Below are 23,306 nucleotides of genomic sequence, written 5' to 3' on the forward strand. Positions count from 1 at the left end.
AAAGGACTGTTCCTTCCTGACTAGGATGAGACCTGTGTTACACATAGTGGTGGAAGAAGTATCCAAGTCTTAATACCACACTGATAATACTCCACCACAAGTTAAAGTCCTACATTCAAAACCTTACTTTAAAGTATGCAAGTATTTTAAGCAATTTTTTTTTTTTAAGTATTAAACTAAAATGGAAATATTCAAGTAAAAGTACTGAGTCCATACTTAAGTACAGTACTTGAGTAAATGTACTCATGTTTGCGGCTTCTCTGAACCTTCAATAAAATCATGAGAGAGGGGCATGCTGCCACTCACCCATGGGATCGCTTGCTTTGTCTGCTGGATGGAAGCATACACACTGTGGATGTTTTGCTCAAGCTGGCTTGCATTTTTTCCTGTGCAGCATTAGAGGAGACAGAGATGAACAGGGGGAGAGGAGGATCAACACCAAAAAGCCAAGGATGTTTTTGTTTGCGTAATTGTGAATTACCCACACTTTATATTCTGTGTATGTGAATGACCTTGTAGACAAAGTGCCCTGAAGTGTTGTTTTGTATGAGTAAAAAAGGAGACACATCTAACATGACTCTCTGACCCCATTTACTCAGAGCACAAACCATATCTGTCTTGCGTTGTCCTAAGTGCCTCACCAGCAGCACACACATAAACTGTGTGACACAATGGGCATCCCACTCATCTGATTTAATGTTTTCCCTCAACAAAGCCCAGTCAAACTGAACTCCATCACTTTAAAGCAGCCGGGGGAAAAAAAAAAAAACAGGCCCTTACATCACACTGCTGTGAGCCAGCCAGGCATGACGAAGACTGCAGTATTTTCAGCAGGAGGAACACACACACACACACACACACACACACACACACACACACACACACACACACACACACACACACACACACACACACACACACACACACACACACACACACACACACACACACACACACACACACACACACACACACACACTTGCCCTGCCGGTCATTAAAGACACTACACTTAAACTAATGAAGTTCGCCTAATGGGTCTTCATTGACAAAAAATACCAGATGAGATTCTGCTGAAACTATAGTAGAGATGGATAAAACCATAAATGTTTTTACAGTGCATTTTCAAATGAAAGTTACGCATCATACTCCTCGTAACCTTCTCCTGGTTCCACTTTTTGAATTTCTTTACTGCACAAGTCCATCACTGCCACAAGAAGTAGGAGAGCAGGATAATATATACATGTCAGTGCATGTTGCTGCTCCACTTTGTGCATGCCTGAGACATTCATTATAAAAGACCTGTTCCCTGAACTTTCTCTCATAGACGGTGATTTAACTCTTGCAGTCAGTGCTTTGTCCAGGAGGAACGTCACGTGTGTGTATGTGTCCAATTGTATTCATATATGTTGACTTCTTTCGATGTGTGCAGTATTTGCTCTATAAGAGGGAATGCATGCTTTATTTGGGGTTTTTAAGTGTGTGTGCATGTGTTTTGGCAGCATCCCGGCCTTTAACTTCTCCGTCTTCCAACGCTGAAGAATAAAACAAGTGAACAAGACAGTAAAAAGGATGACGCATCGCAGTAAAGAGACGAAGGAGGGGGGTTTGGGGTGGATCATTGCGACTGACGTGCGGCCTGCAGGATGGTGACACCGATCACACTTAAAAAGAAACATTTCATAGTCACACTCAAGGTCATCTGAGGTACAGAAATGATAGGTTACTGGTGAAGCAAAGTACATTGTGAATAAGTAAACAACAGTCCTTCGTAGTGAGTACATCCCGTAGATACTCCCCATTCCTGTATTCACTTCTTCATTAGATCTTTCAAACTTTCAAGAAAACAGCTAAAAATTATACATGTTTCCTTGTGCTGAAATTGCAGTTCTATTTGTTGCCATGTGTTAGCCGATGAGGTAGAACAGCTTGGGGTTCACGTCCATGAACACAACAGTGTACATGACAGTTATTTTGTCACTGTCTCTGTATCATTTGAGCACCATGCACAAGTCTTGAATACACAAGTTGATCACTTGCATGTCCATACAGGTAAAACAGTTTGTTTAAATCCCAGCATCACTGATACACGTGTTAGATAGAAACCATTGAGCGTTACTGCTCTCAATGATTAAAACATCTAGACATATATTGGATATGAAAGTGACTGTAGCTACAAGGTCTGAAAAATGAGGCCAAGCCGAAGTGCCTTAAACTACAATACCTCCGAGGGCTGCTAGGGTTTCAAAAAGCTTTCGGGCTCCATAAACTCCCATTCAACTTCTCTCATGAAATACAAAGTCAGTACATTTTTCCCATAAGCCATTATGGAGTCGTTTGCTAAATTCACTCCGTCTCATGGCAGTCCATCTTAAAACAATCCCATCATTAATTAGATATTAGGCCTTGAAAAGTGGCATTTTTGGGGGCATGTTTGATTGACGGCCCTGTGGTGGTGTCAGGTTTCCACCATCGGTGGTTCCACCACTCGCTCCCCCCAGCTCGTCCAAATATGGTCACTTCGGGCTCCAAAATGGCAAGATGGTGATGGCAAAAATGTTAACTCTGCCTGATTAAAACATATGGACAAAGCACCCATCCAGTGTAACAGTGAGCTTTGTTATAGATTTAACATAAAAGGTCTATTTCTTGGTTCCCTTGAGTAGACTCTTTTTGAAAGCGTCTCAGTTTCTGTGATGAGGTCTGTATCTAGTGTCATTCTTAGATGGCTTCTTCATGTTGTCTTCAGCTTGATTCACATCTACCATGAGCCCATCAAATACTTCAGCATCACAAGAGGCCATATCAGTGTTTCGTGTCATTAAGACATATTCTAGTGTTCATGCCTCTGTAAAAAAAACATGCCAGTGCAAATACTACAGCAGAAACTAAATCATTGTTTGCAAAGACACCACAAATGTGCCTATGTGTAAGCGTAACTTACTGAGACTGGATAAATGGACTTTTAATTTATCATGCCCACATTGTTTTGCTGAGTTAGTCTGCATTTCAAAACCTTTTATCTACTTCATCCAATATAAATTATTAACAATGGTGCCATTTTGTGATTAATGCAGAAGCTGCATAAATCTGTCCCTCAAGTCAGGCTCGCACAAAAATGTATCAATATGAAAGGTAATTAATTCAGAAATTCTCCACGGCAGTTGCAAACGTCTTACCGATTTCCACCATGAAAAATTACTTCCATTCAGAAACTTCCATCCAGATACAGTGACCGCTCTGTCTCGCCCAACACGTTATAATAGGCCCATTTTACACCTCATTGAGCCAAGAGGCAAAATTATGGTAGTGCAGTATTGATGCTGTTGTCTATTTAATCAGCTAGATTAATTAATCCATTTGGAATTTGACGATAAGAGAGAAAACGGGAGATGGGGAGAGTAATGGCTTGGCATAGCAACCAGCGGGTGGGGGGAAGGCATGGAATATGCCATTTGTCCCACGGAGCCCAAAACCTCAAAAGGATTGGACCTCACTTGTTTGTGTGTTATAGTACATGTTGTGAAGCATATACAGTAGTTGTGGTTCTGTGTCTCTGTGTGCTATGTGTGCATGAAATGTGTGTCTATTTTTTAGCCATAGAGTGATACCATTGTCTGAATGAGATATTATAGTAAACACTGACTGGCAAAATATGACAGATCCTGGAAAGAGAGGAAGGAACAAAGAGGAAATGCTGGGCACAGAAATGTTGGTGCAATGATGTGGCCATTGGCTGCTCAGTGTGTGTGTGTGTTTGTGTTTGTGAGTCACATCCGGATCCTCCTGTGGTCATCATTCGATGCAGCACACCTGGAGCATACGAGCTCGTCTGCTGTGGCCAAATGATCCAGCTCAAGAGGTGGAGGGATGCAGGGATGGGGAAAGAGACATTAAATAAAAAGAGGGTGGGAATTAAGGATTTAGGGGCGAGAGAATGGGGGAGGCAGCAAAAATGCGCCAAGAGAGGACGATGGTGCAACGACAAAGATGTGTGATGCTGTGATAAAATGGATGCGTAAAATTAAATGAGGGGAGAGACAGAGATAAAAAGAAGAAAGAGAGAGAATGAGGGGGACTCGGGGAAGAAAGACGGCCAAATGAGAGGGAGTAGATGGATGGAGAGGCAGGAAGATAAACGAGAGTGTTAATTTGGGTTGCAGGGACACATTGTTTCTGCAGCTTCAAGATGGAGAGGAGCCACATCTTGACAAATGAGGGAAATTACATTTTTCTAAAAATAAAAGAAGGTAGAAACAAAGAAAATTCAAAGAATGGAGAAAAGCATGGGGCCAAAGTGTAATTAAAAAAAGACAAATACATTAAAACAGAAATGAACAGGTAGGAAAGCCTCATCGGATTGCTATTTAAATGTTTGACATTTGCTGCTCTGCTGCCCATTCTGGCTTTAATCCCAATAGATGATATCATAGCACTACTTTAGAGGTACTTTAACAGTACTCTGGCATTAAATGGATAAAAGTTGGATCCGAAGACAGCGTCCCCTCCACCCTCCCTCACAAACTCATCCCAAAAAGCACCTTTCAAATTATGTAGCTGGCAGAGAAGGACTGATGCAGAGTAATTATTCTCTAATATGGAGACCAGGAAAGGCTCTTGCAGAAAGTTTTTCTTTAGTTGGGTTAGAAATGAGGTTGAAGTTATAGTCAGATCAAGAACAACTTTGTGTTATTATCCAAAATGTCATGCTTGTTTCTGCAAGTCTTGTTTATAAAGTTCTTTTAACTTGGATTCACTAGTTCTCTAATTAATTCTTAATTATCACTATATTAGGTCACCTTGGTTTTATTCACCAAAACGTCATCCAAGAGAAAGACAATGACTTCAACACTGAATGTTTGAGTCATGTTATCTGTAATCATCTGTTACAAATGCACCACTTCTAACATTGTCAGAAGCTCTTATGTAGGCATGTTACTGAAAATGATTAATTAGCTACTATCACAACTCAGTTTTTCAGAAGTAATTACTGTATACAAATAGTGATCCCTTTCTCGAGAAAATAGCTTTTTTATCATTTCAATTCTTTTATTGATAAACACACATCTATATTATTTTTGTTTTACCTGCTTACCAGTCTTCCCGCCCCGTATTGCTAAGGGTCTTTCACTAGGTCTTCGTCAAACGAGGTGCGGCGAAGGTGATGTTTGTTCTTCAGCTTGCCCCTCTTACTCCCATCTGGGTGGGGCCCTTCACCCTCTGTCTCTCTCCCCATGGCTTCTGTGAAAGTCTTCCAAGGCATCTACCGCTTCGGTCTCTTGTCACAACCGTCCTGTCCTGGTGGAGACTGTGGCCAGTTGTCCTTGCCAGACGAGGTCCCCGTAATCTGCGCCTTGCTCTTGAGCGTGTGTCCCTCACCTAAGCAATGCACTCCTGACACTGAACTTAATGTCGGGGTGCGTGTAGAGGCCACTGTGGGGATCCATCCACTGACACCTGGTCCTGGCCGGCCACTCGGAGCCTGAGCCTCAGCACCGTGTGGTGTCTTTGCCCTGGTTGGCCTTCAAGTGCCTCCAGGAACCAACTCTCTTCCCGTCTCTTAGCAGGGCAGCTAAGGGATTAAGGAAATAGGCTGTGTGCTTGCAGTTGTCCATTATTTAGATACAAGACAAAAGTAACGAGTAACGACACCACTAAAAGTTCAATGATAATAATCATTGTTATTTAATGAAAGATGAATTCCTTACATTAGTGATACCACCAAAAGTAGTGGTATTACAGTAACATCAAGAAAGGCAGATCATCTTTACATGACATATACAACAGCTATGATCCCTCTGACTTTTGGAGAATGTGGCAACTTCTCTTTCCTTTATATATGCTACTTCAGAAAAAATTTGGCCCACTTCTCTTGTTCTGCAATTGAAAGTGTGGTGATATCTGCTTGATATTAAGCATTCAGTACCTAATTCAGATGCACTGTCTCCTGCTAATTGAGGCACAGCATCTGGTTTCGTCTCATTGCACCTGAATAGAAAATGATGTGATGATGAAATGAGAGAAAGGAGAAAATCATCACAGACCTTGACGAGACTGGCAGCTGTCAGCGCTGAGACAGAGACATAAGAAAGAAAGAATCTGACAAAGAAACAAAGAAATAATTTAATTCATCTTGGAAACAGATGCTACCAAGTGAAGGAGAGTGGGAAGGAGTGGAGAGAAGATGATGTGGAGAAGATGAAGTTAAGATGATAAAGGGAGGAGGGAAAATGCAAAGGGAAAGGACCAGGAAGAGGACAAGAAGGGGTAATGAAATAAAGAAAGACAAACATACTATCCTCAAACAACCATTCATCTTAAGAAGCACAGATCAGTTGATGGACGTATGAATGTCTGCACCACATTTGACAGAAATTTCCCTCAATGTAAATCTCATGGTAGTGCTAGAAAGGTGATTAATAGGGTCCATCCTCTGGGGACCATTAATGTCTCGACAAAATGTAACAGTACTCGTTAAGGTGTTTCAGTCTGGAACAAAGTGGTGGACGGACACATTGACTTTCCCATCGCTAGAGCCCCGTCAGTTATCTTTAAAAAGACAGAACTAAAGACAGTTCAGAAAAGTCGGGCCCCTTATTGAATTCATTAAACTGTCAGCACAGCAGTTTAATACTTTCATCAGTGTCCGACCACTCCAGTGTATGTGTTGCTTATGCTCTCTTATCCACCCCACCCTCTGAGCCCTGTTTCATTCACACGCGTCCTTTCCCTCATCCCCCTCTCCAGCATCACATGCCTCTCCTAATTACTCCCCCTGTTTGTCTCCGTGTCTCCCTCTCCCTCCCCCACCTCCCTTCCCTTCTCCTCACCTGCCTCGCCTGTCACCTCTGATTCCGTGTCAGGAGCTCTTATTGGCAGGCCCAGTTGAGGAGCTAACGCCGACCCGAGCCCTCGGTGCGTGTGTGTCTCAGTGGGAGCGTGTGATGTGATTTAAGAGATGGAGAAGGACGAAAAGAAAGTGTGTGCGTGTGTGTGTGTGTGTGTGTGTGTGTGTGTGTGTGTGTGTGTGTGTGTGTGTGTGTGTGTGTGTGTGTGTGTGTGTGTGTGTGTGTGTGTGTGTGTGTGTGTGACACAACGTGCGAGCCCTAACTCCTGGCAGCTTCTATTAATGTTGCCAAGCGAGCAGGGAAGACGGGGAAAACCGCTGTTGAATGAATGATACACCAAAGCCGAGCAAGGGGGACGAATGGATCAAAGGAGCTCTCGCTAACACTCCTCCTTTCTCCTTCTCTTTCTGATACACAATCGCTTCTCTTCCTGCTCTCTCTCATCTTATCTGCTCTGTATTCACTTCATCTCTGTTTGTTCTGCCAGATGACAGAAGTAAGGAGCTCCGAATTGTTGCACGCGCACAGAAATAGTGTGTGGACGTTGGCATGCAGTGGTGTAAGTTTTGAAGCTGTGCACTGACTCCCTTGGGTGCTGCGACTCCCCTTCAGGGATTTACAATAAAGGTCAAAGTACTGATCATTATTCAGCCTCAGGAGCTCCTTGAGTTTGTGAACACTTTCTTTTTTTCTCGTCCACACGCGAGTTATGTCCATGGAAAGGACTGGAGTATTCCTGGAGTGTGATGTGTGCTGTTATGCTAACAATGATCCCCACATTACCGCTGTACTACAGGCTGCACAGTAATGGATACCAGCAGTGATTATTTTTACGGTTCAGCCTACACAAAAAAAATGCACATGCACACAGGCATGACTCTGCTGTTGAACCGGGGCACGAAGAAATCCCACTCAGGCACACGTCCATATATATATGCATGTATATGGGCCCCCGCCGGCACATAAACACTTAGCCGGACCCTTCCTGTGCTAAAAAAACAACTACATAATGCAGATTAGGTAATGCATCCCCACGGCCGATGGAATCCAGTGAGTTAATGCACATTAACACCGAGGTCAAGAAGGAAATGGAGTCACTGGATGGTTACTCTGTGTGTAATATATTTGTGTGTATAGATGTGTTATTTTGCTGTGGCAGGACAGAGAGGTTAATGTAGAAGTATAATAAAGGTATATTAGCTGAGTCATGACTTATGGTGATAATACCCCTTGGATCAGAGAAAGGAGTGAATGTGAGTGTGTGTGTGTGTGTGTGTGTGTGTGTGTGTGTGTGTGTGTGTGTGTGTGTGTGTGTGTGTGTGTGTGTGTGTGTGTGTGTGTGTGTGTCTGTGTGTGTGTCTGTGTGTGTGTAGAGGGATGAGCAGACCGAAAGGGGTAAGCCAACGGCAGACAGTCACATTTGGAGGAGGCTGTTTGATCCAAAGTAAACTATGCATGAAAGCATGAGAAAAAAAAACTGAAGATGAAATTGAATCCTGAGGCTGTTGGATGTTCATCTTTTTATTTTTTTTCCACAGAGAAGCTCTGACAAAACTGTTTTCTAAAACTCTTCTCTTCTCTTCTCTTCTCTTCTCTTCTCTTCTCTTCTCTTCTCTTCTCTTCTCTTCTCTTCTCTTCTCTTCTCTTCTCTTCTCTTCTCTTCTCTTCTCTTCTCTTCTCTTCTCTTCTCTTCTCTTCTCTTCTCTTCCATAAATTTAATTAGATAAGAAGTTATAATTCAAAGCATACCTCATTGTATTAATATTTCAAGTATCCATTGGGATTTTTTTTAAAAACTTTCCATTAGCAGTATAACTTCAGTAACATTAACCACTTTGTATTGCAGTACACTTTAGCCATTGCAATTAAGATTTGACTTAATGTTTGACATTAACATATGACATGACACATAACATCGGGTGATTCAGGTTAGTCTGCATCTCAAACATTTCCTGTTTTTAAACAGGGAAAGTTTGCGGAATATCGGACAGATTTATGACATCTTTTTCCCAGAGAAGTCAGACATGATGTTTGTTCAAAGGCTTCACTTCACCCAAACTGCTCTATTATAACTTCAACTCGACATCATGTAAAGCACTGCAGCTAGTTGTGGTTGAACTCTTTTTAATTCAGGAAAAGTAAAATGAAACCAATTGTACATTTTGCAGGTCATAAAATTAAACCCTAAAAAAAGCCATTTACTTGACTTTATTGAACCATTGTTTCTGTCTCTGCGGCTGCTCTCAGCTCTCTCTTGCAGCTGGAAAGGATGCTCTTTATTTAATCAGATCATACTGTGGTTGTAGGTGTGCACTAAGTCTAACAAGTCATGCCAGCATGGGACATTAGGAAGGAGTGGATCGATGCACACGAGATACCAGTGCATTAACTTGACTTAATTATAGTGTCTCCCTGGTGTCACCCCCCCTCCCACCCCCACTCCGTACCCCCACCCCCCTCCTACCCTGCAACACACGATTACACACAAAGGCTATGCTCCGTGGCCAATTTATTAGGTACACCCTAGGTAAAACTATTGCAGCCTTCTGCTTTAACTTGGTGTTGTTGTAAGTGAGCATCTTGACGGATTCAGTTTGTGGTGCAGTTGAATTTTTCTGCTGTAGACATATTTTTTTATGATTTTTTGCTCCTTATTTTACAAAACTTTCAAAGAGTCACAGAGACGTTTTTTTTTTTTTTTTAAATGAGTGAATACAATCCGAAGTTTACGTTCTCTCGCCATACTTTTGTGTTACCTAGCAATACTGCAGATAATATGGAAAAAAAGATGTGACACTTTACGTGATGCATTTAGTTCTTTTTTCGTTTTCATTTTAGTCTGGTTGTGAACACAGATGTAGCTGGAAATACACATGTGGCTCGGAAGGAATACAAAAAAGGAAAGTAGCCAATTGTGAGAGAACACAAAATGTATTTTGAGGGAATCCTAAATATTGCAAAGTAACGCTAAAGTTGTCCTGAAAACAATTCTTGTCGTGATCCCTCAGGGGCTCCGTACCATTTATATCAAACGAGTCTAAATAACAGAAACACTTCATATTAGCAGTGTTAGCTACCTCTTGTTGGCTTGAGTGAGAGAGACAGAGAAGACCGTCACCATGTTAAACCACATACAATAAAAGGACAGTCTAGTTGCTGCAAAGCAGCTCATTAAAACTGAGTATATATTCACAGTGTACACACGAGGTCACAATTAAACTAAGGCCAGACTTGCACATATTCACATGCACTACCCTTTTTAATGCACCAATGCGTTCAATTTAACCTTCAGTTGAATTGATCATCTAATGATACGGCTCTCTCATTTCTGCCTTGGAAAAGCCAAAAAGAATCCTTCACCTGAGTGAGTCCTTGACTGAAATAAGACTTAAACTGCAATGCGGAGGGCTTTCAGAGCATGGCAAAGTGTTATCCAGCTAGCGTAATGTGTGCTAATGGACCATTCACTTCAGAATGACTTTTAAACTTATACTGTCCATAAATAGCAAATATAGTAAGAGGTCTGCAGGATGAGAGTGCAGAGCAGGTGCTGTTTTCTTCATGCACACTGGCCTTGGTGTCACTGTAATGTTTTTTTTTTTTTTTTTTAATGTGCAGCATTTAGTGGGGCCATAATACCAAGTTTCCCTCAGATTAACAAAAGGAACACATGACCATCAGGCTGTCTCTGACAGTCTTTGTTGGTTATTAACATAACTTGTAAATGTGACTATGTGCCACAAATGTAATTTGAGCCTGAGAAGATTTAAGGGTGGAATAATATTCAGAGATTTTCTCTTTTTATTGCCTGCCACTAGTAATTTGCTCCCACTCCAGTCATACTATAGCAACCCCTTTTTTTTGTACGCGTTGAACTTCAAGGTCAAACACTGCTTTGTTTATTTTTAAAACACGCGTGTGTGCAGATTGTGTGTAGGTCTACTGTACATGTGACTATATATTTTATAGAGTATATGTTTATTTGTAGGTGTTCGCAAGTGTGAGATTAGGAGGGGGGGGGGTTACATGTAGGCGAGTATATACAGTGTGTCGATGTGTTTGTGAAGCCATTTTCTTCAACTTATCAGCCATGTTACTACTCTGCTCTCTATGCAGGACTGAGCTCTTCTCTTGGTTGGAATTTTATCTGTTACACAACATTTTCAGCTCAGTTAAAGAGTCAGCTATTGCAATTTAGATTAATGTACATGTGCATGTCTGAATTCAATTTTTGGACATATCTAATGTATGTATTTCATATTTATTATAGGAACTTTTGTATGAAAATATGCATTTACAGATATGAAGCTATTCATGTGTTTTAATACTAATGACATATCTACATAGGCCTTTTAATATACAGAATGTAAAGTGAAGCAAGCTAGCAGCTGTGTGAAACTGTACATGGGCTCTGCTATGCTTTGAGCCAAAGGAAGTCAATATGCATACTCACAAAGACATTATGAAGTTTTAAAAATGTATCCTGATGGGAACATAAATGTTTATACCAAATGTCCCAGCAATCCATCCAATAGTTTGGAAAAGTCAGAGTCTCATCAAAGTTAGTGTTTATCCTCTGGGGAATATGAATGTACAAAATCAGTCCACTGTCTACCCGAGTTGAGATGTTTCATCCTGAACAAAAGTAGTTGAATGACGTTGCCATGTCACCCACTTTGACAGTTTTCAAACCTCAAACATCAAATAGCCAGTTGTCGTCACACATCTGTCACAGATATAGTAGGAGCCCACTAAATCTACTAGAAGGTTCAGGAGCCTCTTATCACTCGTTTACTTCAACGATTCATGTTCAAACTGCACAAACTGCACCTACTAGTGGGCTAGAAGGTTACATTCATTGACCTCAAGCCCACAGTAATTATGATGGTAGCAAAGCAGGACGTCAGATGACTTAGTATAAAGTTACAAAGTCGATGCCAGCTGGCGGCCGGGGTGACTAGAGTGATCGAACACAGTACTTTCACCCTGAAGACTGCTGTTCATGTCCCGGTTGAAAACAAAAGTCCCTGTTGACTTATTTTGAATTATGTATGTAAGTCAACTTGCGTTCCACTTTTATCTTACATAAATAACATACTTATTTTATCCAAACTGTGATCTTTTCCCAAATCTAACCAAGTAGTTTTGATTTAACAAAAAAGAGCATTTTTCAAACTAAAATGTTAAAAACATTGATATTATTGTTGAATAATAAAAAGAATGAATAAATGTGAAAATACCGACATTCATTAATTTTCTATACCCAATTATCCTTCAGGAAGTTGCAGGAAAAATGCTGATAGCATGACTAAACTTTGAGTCAATAATAATCTATATTACAATTAAAGCTTGTTAAAGTTTGAAAAATGTCTCTCATAAACTCCCTTCACTTTTACCAACAAGTCATTCTCATTTTTCTAAAGCATCCCACCAGTCCCATTAAAAGAGTAACTTATATAATTTAAATAACTTCACCTAATATAAATTAATTGCTGAAGATAAAAAGTAGTGAGCTGTGATTTTGCCAAAGATTGGGTTACTTGGCACTACATTCGAGACACATTTCTCAGAAACTGCACACCTCCTGTTGGGATGCCAGAGACCATAAACAGTCTCTAGACCCTCATGTACCCACAAGACTGCACACCAAAACTATTGCTTTACTTCTTCTGACTCTGAGTTTTCTGAATTTATGTTTGTCTCTTATACTATCCTTAACCTTACTGTTCCTCACTCTCTCCTTTATCAACATCCCCTTTTCCAATTTTACACACACCAACTTCAACCCTAGCATGTTATTTCCCCCCAAAATTTAACATTTCTCTATCTTTACTCTTAAAAAACTTTAGCCTCTCCTAAATTTCTCCCCCTCTATCTCTGAATAGTCACAGACTGTTGTATCTGATGCTAGAACTTGTACTGCGTCTGAAGTCAGTCTCAACTATTCCCAGACAGCTGTTGCCCGGGTTCACACCATTCCTCCAGTCAAGGCTGGCAATAGATACTGTGTGAATCACACTATTACCCCCCCACCTCTCATCTATACCCTCACTTCACACACTGTAGCTCTTCTTAGCATTCCTGCTATGTGCATACCCCAGTATGCATATGCCAAGTTCATGTATCTCCACGCTGTTTAAAATTTGTTACAGCTGTTTTTTTTCTTTCAGCTGTATTCATACATCTGTCACTATATTGTGTGTAATCATGTCATCATGACAGTGTGTTTTGTTGATGATCTGTTTTGGTGTGTACGCTGTAATACAAATCAGAGAAGAAAGAGAGCACAGAAAAGAATGGGGGATAGAGGTCGTTTGCTTATGACCGCCTAAGGGACTGTCGCATATCACACTCTTGATAATTATCAAATGATCCACAAGAGAATAACCAACTAAATCTTAACCTCAGTGATCCGACTAATCCTGTCACAAGTTACAAGTGTAAAGTTTTAAATATACCAGAACAAGCTGTTACAGTATGATAAAGTTATATCAACCTCAGAATACCCTCATACAGTGTCTCTTCAGACAGAAATGACCCTCGGTTTTCCACCATGCTTGTTCCGCTGCTATATGGGGCAATGTTAATCAGGTCTGCTTTGACACACACTGGAGTATATCAACAACTATTATGTAGACTGCCATGACACGTTTTACAGATATTAATAGTTGAATCCTAATGGCTTTAGTGAGCCTGTGACTTTTCCTCTTACACCACAGGGTGGCTTGGGTGGACTAGTATGAATGTATGACTACTCTACTGCCGTCATCATTTCAGTTTTAACTTGTCCAGTTCATGACTTCCTGCACAACTAATAACATCAAAGTCAGCAGCACTTCACGCTTAATGCTAAACAGCCAATATTAGCATGCTAAAAAACCTAACTCGTAATCATTATAAACATTATATCTGCTTATCATCCAGATGTTAGCGTCCTCATTTTGAGCCTGTTAGCATGCTGAAGTTAGTATTTAGTTCAAAGCTTTGCTGTGCCTATATGCACATCAAAGAGCGACTAGCCTGGCTACAGGCTTACGACCTTATTGAGGTGACACATTCTCATTTGTCTACTAATAACTTAAGAAAGACAACGTATAGGTTCCCATTTCAGCTGATTTTGGATTGTACATCCTCGACAGGTTGCCAGTCCACCACATGGCAGTAAATTAATATAAATTACGTAGTTACTACTCAGATTACAAACTAAATTTGTTTAAAACAATTTTGTTCCATGAACAGTTGTTTATCTTCACCTAAATCAGCTCATAACTTTTCATCCTCATCATCCCATAGAGCCAGCAGGACAGCCTTATCGACTCATCGATGATGATCACAATGTACTGTAGATATGATAATGATAGTAACAAAAGAGATGAAGATACAGTTGATGATAAACACAACAACCTTGACAAACTCATGGCTTTGATTTCTTAACACTGGCCCGAGAGAGTTTTTTTTTTCTAGACTGTTCAGACCAGCGGACAGATCCAGAGATGGGTATCTGTCACCACACTCCCTATAAATTCCTCCCTAAATCACATCCAGCAAATCCGCTTTTCTTCTGTTCAGCTGGATGTCTCCTTTTTCTACCGTCCATCATATCTTCCTTCTCTCTCAGTGTATGTAGACAGGTCAATCATTCCTTCTGTCTTCTAAGTATCTGTGGTGTCCGTGTACTCCTGATAGAGGGTGTGTTCTGTCCAGTATCTGCAGGTCCTGCAGCAGGGATATTTCCTTTGCATCTAAATGTACCAGACGTGTTAAAACCTTATATCTGTGCAGGGTTTTATATGTAGATTTCTAAATACCTTTACTTAAGCTTAAAGAACAATGATGAAGCAGGTGGATCGTCCTGCTCAAGTATTAGGTGAATATGCATACACACACACACACACACACACACACACACACACACACACACACACACACACACACACACACACACACACACACACACACACACACACACACACACACACACACACACACACACACACACACACACACACACACACACACACACACACACACACACACACACACACCAACGGACAGACAGGAATTGAGATTGGATTGGATTTCCTATTAACAGGCAAATCATTTCTCTTCCTCCCTGTCTTATTTTCATTTTTGCTGTCAGATCTAATGCCACCCCATCTATCTATCTATCTATCTATCTATCTATCTATCTATCTATCTATCTATCTATCTATCTATCTATCTATCTATCTATCTATCTATCTATCTATCTATCTATCTACCTATCTATCTATCTATCTATCTATCTATCTATCTATCTATCTATCTATCTATCTATCTATCTATCTATCTATCTATCTATCTATCTATCTATCTATCTATCTATCTATCTATCTATCTATCTATCTATCTATCTATCTATCTATCTATCTATCTATCTATCTATCTATCTATCTATCTATCTATCTATCTATCTATCTATCTATCTATCTATCTATCTATCTATCTATCTATCTATCTATCTATCTATCTATCTATCTATCTATCTATCTATCTATCTATCTATCTATTATTGTTCCTCCCATTCTTCACTCCATTGATTTTTTTTCCCGTCAATTTTTACCATCCTTCCATGTTCCCCTCACCATTCTCAGTCCTCTCACTTGTTTTTTTTTTTACTCTGCTCTTTTACCTCCTTTTCCTTTTTAACCTGAGAGAGACAGATGGGAAATACTGCTGAGACAGAGTAATATAATAGTGCACATGGAAGATAAAGATTGTGCCATATCACAGCTCTTCTTTCTCTTCCTGTCTCTTTAACCAATGGTACAGTAGCTGTGTGTGTGTGTGTGTGTGTGTGTGTGTGTGTGTGTGTGTGTGTGTGTGTGTGTGTGTGTGTGTGTGTGTGTGTGTGTGTGTGTGTGTGTGTGTGTGTGTGTGTGTGTGTGTGTGTGTGTGTTTGTGTGAGCGACTATAGCTTTTGACAAAGTGCAGCTCAACCTTCTTTTGCGTATTTACATAGTCCTTCGACTACCTTCATTTTTTTATAGATTTTATGTTCCTTGCAGTGGCTAAGAGTTGATGTATAGATCGTATAATATAAGCACTTCATTTCTTCACTATTGGCACACCGAAGCGTCCCCAGATAGTCTTTGACATCATTTATGTGAAAGTACCACAAAAAAAATATCTTAAAGCTTGCTTTAAGTCTTAATACTTTTTTCTTCAAAAATACTTGAGTATTGTCCCTGTGAGATGCACTAACACTGAAGTTAGTGTCTACTTCAGCATTTTGGGACATTAAGTCTATGAGGACAAACATGCATAGTGACACTCATCTGGGACATGATGCCCTCAAACACCAGCCCCACCCTCAGCAGGAAATGACAGTCACAAACTAAGGTTAAGTAAATTGTTGGTGCCTGTGTGCTGCTCCTGTGATATGTCGTGCTGATTCTTTCGTATACTGCCGTCAGACAGCTGTAAAGGGTAACCTCAAGTTGATGGTTGAATGGCTTTTGAGATGTGATGTGAAGGCCAAGGAGCCTGGTGTGAAATGATAGAGGTGTCAGCAAAGAGTTGAACTCATCATGAGGAGCACAGGTAGTATATATAGAGAACTTATCAGTCAAGAGATTCCCCTGTCTGCAAAAGTGTCAAAGACAAAGTACAGATTGTGTTGTAAAAAACAGCAAAGTTGAACAAGATAATCATGGAAGCAATGGAGTGAGGAGAGAAAGGGGTGAAGCACAAGAGATTGAAACAATACTGTTCAGTGCAAAATCATTTTTTTATACATTTCTTATATGTCCGTGTACTTCAGTGAGTACAATTGAAATGTGCATAAAAGCAGATGGCTGGAAGCGTACTTGCTGTGTCTCTCTCCGTCTCTGTACTCAAACAGGCTCCCAGTGTGTCTGTATTATGTTGGCTTACCTGGACTCAGGTTCAAAGGGATCTCTCTTTCTCTCTCTTCTGTCTCCTGCCTCCTCTTATTAGCATTGCTCTTTCTTTTCCTCCCTGGAATTCCTCTGCATGCTCTATTCTATCCTTTCAGTTGATCCAAGGAATAACTTCCCTTTGTTCTATGTTACGTGATGTGTAATCTCATGTTTTACTCAAAATCTGTGCTGGAAAAAGTTGGAAGTCGGTTTTTGTCTACTATGCAAAACAATGGCAAAGAACAAGGTGGAAATTAGTAGTCACAGACTCACCAAGGTTTAAATATAATTATCCTATTGTTTTATAATTTAACACAATAACAAATATTTGATCATGATTTGACTGAGAAACAAAGTCAGATGCCCTCAGGACAATTTTATAATGAGCAGAATTAGTTTGCATGATCAAAATTAGAGCTGGCAATGGTTTGCATGAGTGCTAAGTAAGCCCCAGTGGCAAATAACACAAACTGTAAATGAAGGAGGGAGGAAGGTTGTAATTGCGTTAATATACCAGTGAGCACACAACAGCATATCCATTTGAGACGATCTCAAACAACCCTTGATGGAAGTCCCAAAAGTAAACACAAGCCAAAAGGCTTTGTAATGACAACAGTGCAGTGACAATCTGATCATTTGTAGCAGTGGGACTACAATTGAGATGCTGTTCAGTTAGGAGCAGCTGATGAAAAGTAGTGAAAAAAACATGAAGTTTTCCTATTTGTCTCCAAATGCAACCTCCTAACAAGCCAGAGTCATCCAGTCTTTGGAGTTTGCTGTATGACCCTACACACGAGATGCCTCATGCCCTGGTGAGATCCCCTGCCGACCTCTGGCCCTCCACCACTTCACCGGCCTCATCCCATCTTTTTACTTTGCTCTTTCGCTCGCTCTGCGTTTGTCTTTTAATCCCCCTGTGTCATTACTATTTTAATTTCTCCTCTTACATCATCCACCCTTATCTCCCAACCTCCCCACACAAGCAACTACTCCTCTGTAGCTGTCCAGCTTGACTTCCTCACCTCTCTCTGTTTCAGTTTTCCCCCACAGAAAATACTTTTTGTATCTTCTGGCTCCCGTATCAGTTTATCTTCTGCTCCTGTTGCAGCTCGACTTCCTCACCTCTCTCTGTTGCAGTCTCACAGTGGATGAGGGGAGCAGAGTTAACAAGGCTGAGAAATATCCCAAGCTGTGAGACCGGCAATGCTCATTTTACCAGGACAAAAAAGGGATAGTGATCTCATTAATAATATATCTTGACAGTAACCGAATTAAGGACACCTGTTGTCAAAAGGCGTTTCACAGCTGAGAACACGGATCCCCGTTTTTAATCTCTCACGCTTTCGCACCAATCCTCACAGTCCACATTCACAACACGTGCATGAGCCTTAAACACACATCAATCCATCTCGCCCAATAAAACTTGTTTATGGCTTTCACATACACACAGTAGCCTTTGAGTTTCGTCTCGGTCTCTCCCAACCAAAGCTTCTTTAAGGTCGGGGCGAGAGGTTCTTCAGTAATACCAAAGGCGGAGACAGCTGATGTCTGCTCTGATCTATAATCACTTCACATCCATAAGGGAGCTTCAGGGAGGTTGCCTGGGTGGGTTGGGCTGCACTGTCCCAGAGGAATGTGGTGCCTGATTGTCCAATGCCTGGATATTTAATTGTTGGGGCCCATTGGAGGTTCATTCTCTTCAAAGTCAAGGTTAGGCCAGCACAGTGGACCATGGAGGTCTAACCCGCATATTCCACTGAAGACATGTCTGACTTTGTTCCGTCCTCTACGCTTCATATTCCACCGGCGGCGTGTCAGACGAGAAGCATTTTGTCTGCCCGTTTTATCTTCCTTCCTCATTTGGTGAGGTTTCCTTGATTTCTGTGCTTCTGTAAACGTTGTTAAAAGGTTTCTTTTTTGTCCATTTTGTGGTTATTTTGGTCATTTACTCCTTTGTGCTGCAGCCTACAGACAAAGTTAACACCGCCGGCTGTGTTTTAGTCATTAAAAGCATAGTTACTCCTATTTATTGTGTAACTACTTCACATACTGTGTCTGTAGCAAGAGGAGAATGCATTTCTTGTCCAAATTGAGACTGCAAGGCTAGACGGTGATGTAGTAAAGTTATTTACGACAAGGCGTTTGCACATCGGTTTTATTTTGAAGGTTTTCCTGGAGTTTTATTCTGTTTTCTCAACAAACTTCCTGCCCAATCGATCTGCTCTACTTGACATTGCTGCGTCTCCGAGCGGCTTCCGTGAGAAATAGATGAAATTGGACGCTGGTGAGACGGAACGCAACGCAGCCGGTGGGATATGAAGCATTGACTTTAATGATGGCGATTCACTCCGGCAGCCGCGTCAGAGACGGAACGTGTCGGACACAGAGCCAGTGGAAAATAGCCTTCAAATCTCTGCTTATCTTTTTCTGACTCAGACTGTATATAAAATAGTTGTATGGGATTCAGGATTTGAAAAGTAAGGCAAATGCGGAAGTGGCTCAACGTTCAATACCACTGAGGGCCAGTAGGGGCTGGCTCAAAAAAGCTCAGGCTCCAATAGACTCCCATTCAAAAAGCGCCTACTTCTTTACTGAAATACAAAGTCAATACATTTTTTCCACTTGTCATAATGGTGTCATTAGCTAAATTTACTCCTTTTGATCAGTGTTCTGGTGATTCTTCTGAAAATAGTTCCAAAATTAATTAGATATTAATCCTTGAAGAGAGGTATGTTTAGTAGTTGGCCTGGTCTGATTAACACGCCTGCGATGCAGTCAGGTTTCTGGTATAAGTGAGCAGGCATCTTTTTCTGAGGTTCTCCTCTCCAGCTCATCCATATGGTCACTTCTGATTCCAAAAAAAACAAGATAGTGATGCTGGACTCAACACTTTAAAAAGATTGTCTCACAAATGTCAGGTGGGTTGCTCCTCCGTCTGACCACTGCCGCAAAGTCCACTAATCTTTTGTTTTATTCACTAGTTTGTTTCAGCAACCTGATCCTTCGAGCAACAATTTGCCATTCTCTAAACCCCTCCCACAAATAACATGTGTTTAGTTAGCAGCCCTAACTTGTCACAGCACATCTGTCTTTGGATTCCTTCTCAAGGCAATGTGTATGGGGCTGCAGTGACAGTGATGATCTGCACAGAAAGAGTGTGGAGTGTGGTGACTTTATCTATAGTCTTTATAGACCCAAAACACCAGAGCAAAAGTGTGCAGAACTGATTAAAGAGTGTTTATTTGTAAACCTTTACATGTTTTCCATATAGGACACGTGATCACATGTACATTACATTACATTTCATTTAGCTGACGCTTTTATCCAAAGCGACTTACAATAAGTGCATTACAACCATGAGGGTGCAAAACCCAGAACAACAAGAATCAAGAAAATACAATTTCTTCAAGAAAGCCAAACTACAAAGTGCTATCAGTAAGTGCCATGTTGTATGACACATATTTACCAAATGTTGCAACATATGATAACATGGGAAAATATATGGAGAGGTTTTTACATGGGAATCTACATGGGCGTCACACATTACACCATGAACATGTTTCCAAACCACGTTTCCAATAGGCAAAATACTTGTTTTACATGTGCACAATCACATTTGCTATGTAAACACGTGATCACGAGTTTTAGCATGAGTTTTCATGTACATTTTCTGCCAGGGTAATAGTGGGGATGGTGCCTGATCAAAACTTGCTGAAATTAATCTACATGTAAAAAAATAGACAACATTTTCAGCCAACTCAAGGAGCTAATGTTAGCTTCATTAGCTATCTAGCCACAGTTGATACAGTACATTATACCAGTGAGACTTCTGATTTCAGCTGTAAAAATCAGCATTAGAAATTAGAAACTTCCTTCGGTCTACGTCTGACAGAAATCATGGATTGAATTTTCCACAATATGCTGAGGATTTGAATTAGGAGTTAAATCTGCCACCACAACCATTGTTAATGACATATGATGTGTGACATGCAACAGAGAAAACGTTGATCACAGACAGTAAATAGATAGTGAAGAGATGGTTTACTGTTGCATATAGTTTGATTTTAAGAAGCTTTATTTTGATTGCTGGAAGCTTTTCAACCATTTAGATAAGGGAGAGAGAACAAAACAATATTGATGGAGTAGCAAGGCCTTGTAATTTGTCACTGATGATGCGGAATGCCTTAAAGGGGAAAATAGTTGATGGGAATTAAAATGTGAAAATTAAAAGTTTAAGAGAGCAGAAACGGAGTGAAGCAAAGAGAACGAGAGGAGGGAGGGACTGGATCAGAGAGGGATTAGAGGACAGAACAAGGTCCTTCGGGTGGGAGGTGGGAGAAAATTAGGCGGAGAAATCAAATGGCTGGAAGGAGGGAGCATTAGAGGAAGGGAGGGGTGAGGAAGGCTAAGTATAAGAAAAGAAAATCTGTCTGGAATGAGGGGCGGAGATTGACAATTATTAATAGTAATGTTTGATTAGCATGAGTCCAGTCAGGAAAGTGATACGGCCCGACCTCGCAGCCCAATGGCACTGACCCCACGCTGAACTGGGAGCCCGGTTTTCATCCTAAAATAGTTGGAGAGGACTTGTATAAAACAGAAAGAGCCAAGCCTCTGCTCTTTTACTGGTCATCCCTCCTGCACCTATCTGGCCCTTCTCCCACCTCAGCACCTGTCTGCCAGTAAACAAGGTAAGAGGAGGAAATGAATGAGCTACAAAACAAGATAAAACAAAAAAGCTTTTAGTGGTGTAAAATATTGCCTGAAGGAAAAAGACAGATGGCAGATATAGAACAAAGGTCAATGTTTGACTGTATTACCTGCAGCAGATCACGTGTTTGACCATGAGAGATATTTCAAGTTGACATTTATGTACAGTTGGTGTTACTTTCTAATCAAATGTGTGTGATAGATGAAACTAATAAGAAAGGCAATTCACCTTCTTTTACAGGCTCCTCCAAAGAGTCAGATTAGATTTAGATACAGAGCCAGTATATTAGCAAAGTAATTACTTTTCTGATAGCAACGGTTTGCTGCCAAAATAAGCAGCATAGGTGTAATTTTGTTGCATTGCTTACTTGTGAAATCTTTTCAAGGTCATATTTTAATTACTCCTAATGAGATTAAATGTGGTTTCACGTCGGTGCGCTAGGGTAACGTAATCAAAATGATGATGCAGTCAAAGACATGAAGTTCCTCTTCACAATATATTGATGTGCTTTTGATTCAATGACTGATCACAGAGAATTAAAAAATGTTGCATACGCTCATACAGTCGACCACACCTTGACTTTTCATAGTGGAGTGGATGTAGTCTCACTTAATTAATGAGGATAATATTTTGTTTGTGCTACAATGAATAATGTGTGCCTTTAAACACTCATTATGTTGATGCTTCCAACTGCAGATTAAATGGAATTTACATCTTTAATTTGTTTGGTGATATTTTATGCTAATATGTGTTGAGTCAGCATGCTTTCATCATACATGTCCTTTGCAAAGTTCTCTCATCAGTTTATTATGAATCTGCATGGTGCCTACTGTATGTTAAGTGGGAATGTGTAACCTAGGAACGGTGTTATGCAAATATGCTAGCAGAATGACTCCAGGGACCGACTGTAATATCCTAACAACTGCTGGATGGATTGCCATGAAATCGTGTAACAGAAATTCATGTTCCTGATGAATCTTAATGACTTTAGTGATTCCCCGAGCTCACTCTCACATCAACATGTGTACAGCTAAGATGCTTTACAGTGAAAACTCTATAACAGCAATAAAAGTATTAGATGTGTTCGTTTGAGATTTTTTGTTGAAGAAGAAAGTTGAGTAGAAAGAGTGACAATTACATGTCATGTGTGCACCCACACTCCTCCAAATTAACAAAACACCTTTCATTTTTGTTGAATTTTGATTAATTCACTTTAACCTATGATTTCACATCTAATACAAATTGAAATGTCCCTCCCCCCCAAAAAATAGGACATTTAATTGGATTAGGACAGAGTCTATAACAGTTTAAATTAATGAGTTTCACAAACAATCAGGGGTTTTGCCAAAATGTTAATAGGATCTGAAAATTTGATTATTGCTAAAAGCCGTCTGTTGGTTTTCCTGAGTTCATTGGAATAAAACAGTTGTTAAATTGTCCACAGAGAGGCCTGTTAAAATGTGCCCCTCAACAACATATGCACACCTTCACACACCTCAAATGCAGGAGAATTGTTGTTGGCAAACTGTAACTGTGTGGTTAAGCCGTCCTGTCCTGTACCTGCCAGAGGATTAGACAGTGGACAGTGGTGATAACAGCCAGATGATCCCCAGGCCTCTGCACTCCTCTTATCAAATACGTTTTTTTTTTCCTTGCTGTGTTTGTGCACGGCTGTATGCATGTTTTTGAGCAAACACCAAACCCTACTCTTCCTCCCCTCCATATCAGCCACTTTATGAAACCAATGCAATGTAATGCATACTGAAAAGATAGCTCTGTTTCCATTTAGCCATTAAACTTATTTTGAAGATCAACTGAGCAGATCAGGGG

General features: G+C 40.5%; 1 protein-coding gene across 2 annotated transcripts in view; it reads left to right on the plus strand.

The window, feature by feature from the left end:
• The window catches only part of pvalb6 (parvalbumin 6), a 45,127-nt gene that overhangs the window by 12,024 nt on the left and 9,797 nt on the right, over nucleotides 1–23,306 (plus strand). Inside the window, exon 1 of one of the 2 annotated variants that reach the window (XM_069701437.1) lies at nucleotides 21,353–21,456. The exons of the other annotated variant lie outside the window; for it this stretch is intronic. The gene's annotated coding sequence lies outside the window, so the exon portion shown is untranslated. Of the gene's footprint in view, nucleotides 1–21,352; nucleotides 21,457–23,306 lie in introns of those variants that run through there. 2 annotated transcript variants of the gene reach the window in all.

The sequence above is a fragment of the Brachyistius frenatus genome, unplaced genomic scaffold (genome assembly GCF_029030835.1).
Source record: "Brachyistius frenatus isolate BFR_SWC_R1_liver_20210118 unplaced genomic scaffold, ASM2903083v1 Contig_36, whole genome shotgun sequence".
NCBI lineage: Eukaryota > Metazoa > Chordata > Actinopteri > Embiotocidae > Brachyistius > Brachyistius frenatus.